Source organism: Anser brachyrhynchus, assembly GCF_964034855.1.
Source record: "Anser brachyrhynchus genome assembly, chromosome: 14".
NCBI classification, from domain to species: domain Eukaryota; kingdom Metazoa; phylum Chordata; class Aves; order Anseriformes; family Anatidae; genus Anser; species Anser brachyrhynchus.
The window spans coordinates 20,722,363-20,729,511 of NC_137709.1; the positions used below are offsets into that span (position 1 = coordinate 20,722,363).

General features: G+C 43.4%; 1 long non-coding RNA gene across 1 annotated transcript; it reads right to left on the reverse strand.

Annotated features, from left to right (window-relative positions):
* Positions 1 to 289: 289 nt before the first annotated feature.
* LOC308177961 lies at positions 290 to 6,668 on the reverse strand. The gene is made up of 3 exons (XR_013939522.1): positions 5,958 to 6,668; positions 2,395 to 2,502; positions 290 to 1,558 (listed from the first exon to the last, which is right to left on the reverse strand). It is a non-coding gene; the product is annotated as an uncharacterized lncRNA (long non-coding RNA).
* Positions 6,669 to 7,149: the final 481 nt, after the last annotated feature.

Sequence of the window (7,149 nt, forward strand, 5' to 3'; positions counted from 1 at the left end):
TGGTTTTTATGCTCCTAGGCTAATACATATTCATTACTACTTCTAGAAGAGGCAGGGTTATTATAATTGGTTTCCCGAATCCGAAGTCCTCCCAGGTGCGCCTGCTTATCAGTCTCTGTTAGTTTCTCGGGGGCCGCTCAGACAGGGAGGCTCATATTCTTCCTCCTTATCTAGTGGTCTCTTGGCCGGCTGTCAGAAGTTACTGCACATTCGTGCAAAGTCAGCAGTTTTTTCTCCGAAGAAATCCCTTTGTTCTCTTCTCGCCTAAACCCAGGCCTCAATGTTAACCCTTCAAAACCCCTTAGTGGCACGAATTGCTGGACCATTTCTTACAATTCCTCCCTTTTTTTTTTTTTTTAATCATCAATTCGTGTCTCTCCTTCAACCTTTTTCAGTAACAATTGGATTTCATCAGTCAGTTCTCGGGGTGTCCACTTCTTAAGCATCATTATCGACACGTCACCTTTTCTCTCCACTGAAGTCATCACAAATTGGGTGCTATTTATTACTCGCCGTATCAACACCGTAAAGCAAGGTATCATACAAGGTATAAACAATAATGTCACTATACCACATAAAAATAAAAACAGCATCCTTTTAACCCATGGTTCACCAGGCAACCATGAAAAGAAATCCCAATCCATACCCTTCCAAGTTTGTACTGGGACGTGGGCTAGCTTTCTAATTTCCTTTGTTATCTGCTTGATCACTTTTCCATTATCATCAATCTGTAGACAACAATTAGAATCGTTCAGTTTTCCACATACTCCCCCTTCTTCTGCTAGTAAATAGTCTAAGACCATTCTATGTTGGAATATAGCATTTCTCATTTGAGTGGATTGGTCAGCCAAAAGATCCAAGGCTGTCGCTGTTTGATTTGTTACAACTTCGAGGATAGCTTGCAACCTAATTATTCGGTTCAAATTATAAATAGGTTCTCGGGCTCCTGATATCAACTCATTTGGGTTCCAGGTGGCTGGCCCATAATGCTGTATGATTCTTTCAGGAGGCCATTCATCCTTTCCCCATTTTTGGGCACTATCCCCGGATAAGGAAGTATCAATAGATCGTTTTACTCTGTTCAGGTCATCATATAATCTTATTCCTAAATGATTTCCTTGTGTTTGTGACAATAAAAAGAACAAGGGTCTTATGTACCCCCCATAGCATATTCCCGACCAGTTTCCAGGTAGCCTCTTGTAAGCATGTTTGCCACACACCCAATAATGTCCCTTTAGGGCCCACGTCCCGTTTGGAAAATGACCATCCCATCCATCTTTACCCTTTGGGGCGTGATAATACAGAGTGTCCTTGTTACCGAGTGGTCCTGTTACAATGTCTGCCCCGTTTGTACTCGTATATGCACGCTTCCAAGCTCCCACGTTGGGTTTCCACTTACAGTCACAATTCAGTTCTCTTTGGCGACCTGTCATATTATAAGCCTTTTTCGCCGTCCAATCTTGAGAGTGTGGGAAGCGCCTTCAATCATGGGGTTGGGCCCGCTTTCAGAGCTTGTGTTACCATTCAGCCCTTCAGGGTGATCCAGCTCCTGGAAAAACTAATCACAATTTTATTATGGGTTTAAAAGGTTCTCATGTTATTTTTCTCAGGACAAACTGATCTTGGTGTGGGAGAAGTCCGGTCGAGGCACTCTCACTCGGCGGTCAATACCCATAGGGGTTGCCTCCCTCGGTAGACCATACACGCCGCAGTGGAGGGTCCTACCCCGGTCTTGCCTTCTCCCTTTCCTCCCTTCAGCCTTGTCCTCTTTATCCAGTGCCCTTAATTCATGCAGAACCTCATTGCTGGTATATCAGTTCCTCTTTAGTCTCAGTTTCAGTTCCCCAGGAGTGGACTCAACCCTCCAGGCTTCGGTAGTTATTGGTCCTTTTATTCTGGATGCATGGGTCCAACCCCTTCTTGCTGTTCTCACAGCTGTTTCAGTAGTAAGTAAAACAAGGTACAGTCCCTCCCATCGGGGGTTCAATGATTCTTCTCTCCAGGTTTTTATTAAGACCTTGTCTCCTGGTTGTATTTTATGAATAGCAAATCCTAAAGGTGGTGTCTGAGTCATCATCCCAATTTCTCTTATCTCCTGTAATCTCCTTCCAATGGTAATTATGTATTTCTGGATACTATGATCCTCAACTACATTGTTCCCTAGGGGCATCCCTTGAGAATAAGGCATACCATATAACATTTCATATGATGATAATCCAGTCTCACTGTGTGGTTTAGTTCTTATGTTTAAAAGTGCCAATGGTAAGCATTTTGTCCAGGGCAGCTGTGTCTCGATCATTAACTTAGCCAATTGTTGTTTTATTGTTTGATTCATCCTTTCTACTTTCCCTGAGCTTTGTGGGTGCCACGGAGTGTGGTATTCCCACTGAATACCTTTCAAGGGGTACATCCTTCAAATCTTTGTGGCTGGCGTATGTTCGATTATTTCCACACAATTGTGTTCCAACGGTCCTTCTTCTGGAACGGTTCCTAGAAATACTGCTGGATATAACAGGTTAGTTGTTTTCAAGGTTATGTCATCTTGTTCAGTTAGGATTGCCTGATATTTCATCATCCGGCTGGGTGATAACCAGTGCCCCCCCCCTTTGTTCCAAAACGGTTGTTACCATATGTGGTCCAAAAACTTCAATACGTTTTCCCATTTGAAGGCAAATAATTTTCTACTATCTTTATCAAGAGGTATGCAAAAGAAGGCATCCTTTAAATCTATCACCGTAAACCATTTATATTTCTCTTTCACAGATGTTAACAATGTGTAAGGATTAGCTACTACCGGGTGAATGTCCTTTGTTATTTCATTTATTGCTCTAAGATCTTGTACAAATCTATACTCGCCATTGGGCTTCTTTACTGGAAAAATTGGAGTATTGTATTCCGATTTACATTCTTCCAGAATCTGATATTTGAGAAATTTGTCAATAATTTTCACTATTCCCGTGCCTAGCTTCTATCTTAAGTGGATATTGTTTGATTCAAACAGGTTTGGCTCCTTCCTTTAATTCCACCTTTACCAGTTGTGCCAGTTTCGACTTCCCTGGTACATCTGTTTCCCGTACTGTTGCTATAACTGCATTTTCTACTTCTCTTGGAATATTAACAAAGGGTTTATCTTTGATCATTAGGATTTGGCCTACTTTGGACTCAGGTACCTTCATTATTAATTCTCCATCCTCAAAGGTTATTGTTGCATCTAATTTGGCTAATAGATCCCGTCCCAAGAGTGGCATCGGGCATTCTGGTACATACTAAAATTTATGGGTTAGTTCCTCACCCCCAAAACGCAAATCAAGGGGTCGTAAGAATGACCATTCTTCCTCTTTCCCTGTGGCTCCAATTATTGTAGTTGTCTTAGTTCCTAATCGTCCTTTTAAACTATTTAACACTGAATATGTTGCTCCTATTACATTTACAGCCTAATTAACACAGAGAAAGAAGCTCCCATAACCAACAAAAAATTCAAGCCTGTCTTCGTTTCCTAGCTTTATTTCAACTAGTGGACCTGCTAGGGTAGATGCCCCAGGTCCCCATCATTCCTGACTGTTGTAAGTTTGTCCTGCAGCCTAAGACAATTTCTTTCTGATATCAGGGGCTGATTGCCCTGGAAAGAGGTTAGCCAGTTGCCTCTCTCTCTCTTTTTTTTTTTTTTTTTTTTTTTTTTTTTTTAAGCCAGGTCCATTTTTTTTTTTTTCATTGCATTTCAAAGTTGGTCCAGAAATTCAAAAATTCCATAAATTCCATAGGGGTTTCTTTTGGACCTTGTTGGAACAGATTCTCAATTCCCAATAGCCAATTTAACCAGATTTTAGTATTTACATAATTTCCGGGGTGATTAGGGTCTCAGTGAGGGGGTCGGTCAGGGGAATGCAATCGTTGAAAGTTCCCTGAGCGGTCCCATTGGCAATCTGAGCTCACACACGAACTCAGGTTGTTTCAAGAGTTAGCTGCTTTTCTGTTTCCACGACAACTCTCTCGGACCCATCACGGTCCCCCTGCCCCAGAGGGCTCACACCGCGATTTAGAGATCTCAGCCTCGGGTTGAGGCGGAACTATTAACATTCCTACATCCTCTTCCCCTGCTCATTCAACTTCAAACAGCTCTGTTAAATACTACATGCCACACAACCTTTAACACCTTCAACAACCCTTTTAACACTTCCTTTATCTTTCTCCAGCCCGTACTTTTCTAATGCCAACACCAAAGGCTCAGTCAGGGGCCAACTTAATTCCAAACCTTTTCCCTCCAACATGCTGAAACAACATATCACTATACAACATTTCATCCTATTTTCCTTCTCTCCTCAAAAACATTAATTGCAAGACACTGTTATAGTCGATTGATCCATAAAGTGGCCATTTAGTTTATATAGTGGCCACCATTGATTGCAATACTTAGTGAAAGTCCTCTTGCTTTCTGTGCCCCCATTTCTAACAATATCCTTCCAATGTGCCAATATGCACCCAAGGAGGCTTTTTCTTTTTTAGGACGTCTTTTTTTTTTTTTTTTTTTTTTTTTTTTGGATTTTCCCCTTTTCCTTGATTTCCCATTCCCTTTTATTTATTTATATTAGTTACTGTCCCTTGTTTCAATTTCCACGCAAACCTTTTTATTGCAGGTTTTTACTATCTTTTCCTAATCTTCTTCCGAAATGTCCCAATTCTCTGGGATTAAACTCTTCTTTCCACATACAAACTTTACTATTTCAGATTATTAATGAGCCCCATTCCAATCATAAATCCGCAGGACTTCGGAAAAACACCTGAAGCACTCAGCCTTCTGTCTTCTAGACAAACAATAACACCTTTTCCACAAAATTTACATTTCAATAAGACCGAATTTCAAGCCAAATGCTAATTTTTCTCATGCACTTTGTTAGTAAGCCTACACAAAACAAGGAATCACTCCTGTGTATCCGTCAAGATGGGGGTTTAAAAAGGTATTGAGGCCTAAATAAATTCGCTCTCCCCCTTCTTACCAAATTCCCAGGGCTCAGGCCCGAACCACCAAAGAAGTGGCTCTCCGTTCTACCACTTTGATAATCAGTCAGCCCCCCTCCCCCGATACTTGGGAAACTGACCGAACACCACCGCGAACATACCCAAACTTCTAAACTGTTACTTAGATAATGCTCCCACCTTCCTCCTTGACACAGTCAAAACATTTAAGAACAAAACAGGATTACAAGATGCACCACCGGGGGTGGATTGTTAGGATATAGAGGTGGTAGGTTATCCAATGACTCCCATTCATCATCTTTTTCTTTTTCCTTTTTTTTTTTTATTTTTTATTTTTTTGTTCTCTTCTTCGTCAAACTTCTCGTCTGCTTTTAGTGTAAATATTGAGGCTGGAAAAGGACGTGAGATCCTGATCCATAATCCTGCATAATCACTTTCCTCCTGGCTAAAAGGTTCCTTTGAATTAACATGTATATTTAAGGCCTGGCAAACCCAGTCTTCAAAGGATCCGAAAACGGGCCAAAAGACATGTGGTCTTAAAGGCTCCTTTGGCCATTCTGTCATACAATACTGAACTATTTTTAATTTACTTTTTCCCTTTTCTGGGGCCCCTATCGTTCCAATTTCTAATCATTATCCCTAATGGACTTTCTGGTGGTATGTCTGGTAATTTGCTCCCTTTTCTCTGGTCCCGGGTCTTCAATTTTGTCTGACCCATCTAGGAATTTTACTGTGGCAATTCCTACAGCCCTTGGTTGCCTTAGTGAGAGTGTCTTGCAGGGGGTTTAGGACCTATCACCCACCCACGAATCCTATAGGAATCGCTTCGGTCCTTCACCGGCCAAGTCCCTCGCGGGAGATTGGAACCGCGGTTAGAAGACCTCCACAATCGCTTCGGAACTACGTTCCGTCTCAGTCACACTCTCACACACACAGGCAACCGAAACCCACCCAACCGAACGGTATACGCCTTAAATACTTACGACTCCGTCGTCTTCGTTCGGATCTTCGCGCGCAGAATTACGGGCAAAATATAGTGCTGCAGCCGGCAAAGGGAGCTCATAAAAAAATCTAAATCTTTGCTTGCCCTTATTCAGGTTCAAGATGGCATTAGCCCCGACCTGACTCGAACAGGAGCCACCAAATGGTGGGGGCGCCCCTCCTAGATCAAGTCAGAATTCAGGAACCAAGACCATCCCGGACGAGCCCCCAATTGTTATAAATGACTGAGTCCCAAATAGGATTACAATCAGAGTTTACAATTTATTAAACGAATAGAGGCAAGCAAACAGCGCTGGGTGCGCCGGGAGTCTCTGCTCCACCGGGACGCACACCTGTTACGTAAGGCGGCTGGTTTTTATGCTCCTAGGCTAATACATATTCATTACTACTTCTAGAAGAGGCAGGGTTATTATAATTGGTTTCCCGAATCCGAAGTCCTCCCAGGTGCGCCTGCTTATCAGTCTCTGTTAGTTTCTCGGGGGCCGCTCAGACAGGGAGGCTCATATTCTTCCTCCTTATCTAGTGGTCTCTTGGCCGGCTGTCAGAAGTTACTGCACATTCGTGCAAAGTCAGCAGTTTTTTCTCCGAAGAAATCCCTTTGTTCTCTTCTCGCCTAAACCCAGGCCTCAATGTTAACCCTTCAAAACCCCTTAGTGGCACGAATTGCTGGACCATTTCTTACACCAGTGGTGCCAGTGAACTCTCTGGACTCACTGCACTGCATCCCCAGTGGTGCCAGTGCACTCTCTGGACTCGCTGCAGTGCATCCCCAGTGGTGCCATTGCACTCTCAGGACTCACTGCACTGCATCCCCAGTGGTGCCAGTGCACTCTCTGGACTCACTGCACTGCATCCCCATTGCTGACAGTGCCCTCTCTGGACTCAGTGTACTGCATCCCCAGTGGTGCCAGTGCACTCTCTGGACTCACTGCAGTGCATCCCCCGTGGTGCCAGTGCACTCTCTGGACTCACGGCAGTGCATCCCCAGTGGTGCCAGTGCACTCTCTGGACTCACTGCACTGCATCCCCACTGGTGCCAGTGCACTCTCTGGACTTGCCGGGGTGCATCCCCAGTGGTGCCAGTGCAGTCTCTGTGTTAGTGTTGGGGAGAATCGAATGGATGTTTTACTAATGTCTCTTAGGTAATGGGACCTACAGTATAATTAAGCATTG